Here is a 2680-nt window from a genome sequence, read left to right as displayed (position 1 = left end):
CAGTCTGGGTGACAGAGTGAGACTCCAACTCAAAAAATAAAAAAAATAAAAATAAATAAACAGATAGTGAAAAAACATTTCATAAAATGCTGTGTTGCTCATTATAAATTCATGATAGCCTAAAAATGGAATGGCTCTATCCTTGAACTTATTAAACACACACACACACACACACACACACACACACAAAAACATCCTAAATATCTTTTGGAAAAAGGTAAAAGATTTGGGTCAGGTGCCATGACTCATACCTGTAATCACATCACTTTAGGAGGGCAAGACAGAAGGACTGCTTGAGCCCAGGAATTTAAGATCAGATTAACCACCACAGCAAGACCTCATCTACACAGAAAAAAAAAAACCAAAAAAAAAACTAAGCATTGTGGCATACACCTGTAGTGCCAGGTAGAGACTGAGGCAGAAGGATCATCTGAGCCTAGGAGGTCGAGATTGTGGGGAGCCGTGATTATGCCACTGCACTCTAGCACTCTAGCCAGAATGAGACTCTGACATAAAACAAGACAAAATAAAACACAAACATTTGCTCAATTAATCTTCACAATGATGCTATAAAATACGAATTACGACAGCTTTTTTTTTTCCACAAATGATAAAACTTTCTCAGAGGTTAATCTATCTAACTTAGAGGCAGAAGCAGGTTCTTCTTACTCCACAGTGCATATGATTGCCACTTGGGTAAAATTATTTGCAGATGACAAAAATGACGAGAAAAGAAAGGAATCAATGTATAACCTATGTATAATAGCATGAGTAGAATGAAGTGTTAAAATAAGCATTTATTTTTAAACTTTTGCTCTTGTGCATAACATAAAAATCAGGAGTGCTGAGCCCTGCGCAGCTAGGTGATAAGGGATCCTGAAAGAGGAATGGTGCAGTATAGCACAATTCATAAGACACTTTTAGGTTAGAAAGTGGGGGACCAGGAGGCACTTTGTTTCATGGAGAAGACCTCGAGTTTCTTACTAAGTTTCTTAAAAGTTTCTTAGACTTTTATTGGTACAAAATGACTTCAAGGACAAAGTATAGACAGTGCAAAGAAAACTCCCTGTTTTGATCTTAGAAAGCTTTTGTGAAAAAGCGTGACAGTTTACAAGATAAAGTGCAGCTGCTTACAAGACAATGTATAATTTCTTCTCTATTCTAACACAAATAGACACTGAACTTTAGTACTTGCCTCAGCATACATGCCTATCTGGCTTTGCCATTCTAGGAATTCTTGGCTGGTTGTCACTTTGCACGAACGACAAGTATGTTTCCAGCAGAGTTCAAGTAGGGCAGTGTTCTGCAACAAGGAATAAAAAAATAGGAAGTGAGGTCTTATGCAAAAAAAAAAAAAAGACACCATTTACAATTACAATAAAAGTATAAACTGTAGAAATAAGCATAGCCAGAAACGTCCAAGACAGGAATGGAAAAACACTACAGAAAGCCAAAGTAGCAAAAAACTTGACTTAATGAAAATGTCATACCTACATTTACATTACTTGTGCCCAAATTAAAACTCCTGCTTGGCGGAACATAACTGCAGTAGTTTAAGGAAAAAAGAAAGAAAAAACTTTCAAAGAGTGTGTAATATTTAAATATGTAGTTGGTAAGATTTTAGAAAACATATGCATGAAATTATACCAATACCTATATACGCCTGATCCCAATATGAAACATGAAATACACTGAGTACTTAGGACGATGGGGATTGCATTACTTGGATCAGAATGAAACAGAATGCAAATTTCAATTGAACATATAAGTCGATTGCAGAAAACAGGAGAACAAGTTGGGTACTCAAAGAAAATGGAATTTTCTAAAGGGAAACGAGAGGAAGACGGGTCCTTAAGAACCAGCACCTAGCCGGGCTCGGTGGCTCAGCCTGTAATCTCGCGCCTTGGGAGGCTGAGGTGAGTGAATTGCCTGAGCCCGTGGGTTTGAGACCCGCCTGGGCAACTTGGCGAGACCTCATCTCTACAATAAATCAAAAATTAGCCGGGCGTGGTAACGCGCGGCTATAGTTCCAGCTACTTGGAAGGCGGAGACGGAAGGATCGCTGGAGCCCAGCTGGTCGAGGCTGCGGTGGCCGGAAGCGGACACTGCACTCCAGTCTGGGCGACAGAGTGAGACTCCAACCCCCCAAAAAGAAAAAGAACCAGCACCTTGTTTTTTTGTGGGTCCCTCTTATACCCTGTCACTGAAGTCTGCTGGTCACATATTACACGTCTGTCTGAGGAAGCAGGTGCTGGTGGTCACGCAGCCTTCAGATGTGACCTTAAGGAAGCAGGTGTCAGAGCGAAAATAGGACGTTGCTTAAGCAATACGAGGTTAGAACAATGAGGCTCCCCACATTCCAGTTGGGCCCTATGAGAACATACACCCGGGAGCGGCGGCTCATGCGTGTATCCCGGCACTCTGGGAGGCAGAGGGGAGAGGTTTGCCTGAGCCCGTGGGTTTGAGAACAGCCTGGGGAATATGGGAGATCTCGTCTGTGCAATAAATCACAAAAATTAGCTCTGCGTGGTGGCAACTGCCTGTGGCTCCAGCTCCTTGGAAAGCTGAGCCGGAAGGATCGCCTGAGTCCAGCAGGTCAACGCTGTGGAGGCTGTGAGTGTGCCACTGCACTACAACCTGGGTGACAGAGTGAGATTCCGACTCAATAAAACACAAAACA

Source organism: Carlito syrichta, unplaced genomic scaffold (assembly GCF_000164805.1).
Source record: "Carlito syrichta isolate Samal-C Ts95f unplaced genomic scaffold, Tarsius_syrichta-2.0.1 Scaffold85667, whole genome shotgun sequence".
In the NCBI taxonomy this organism is placed as follows: Eukaryota; Metazoa; Chordata; class Mammalia; order Primates; family Tarsiidae; genus Carlito; species Carlito syrichta.
This window is presented reverse-complemented; position numbering follows the sequence as displayed.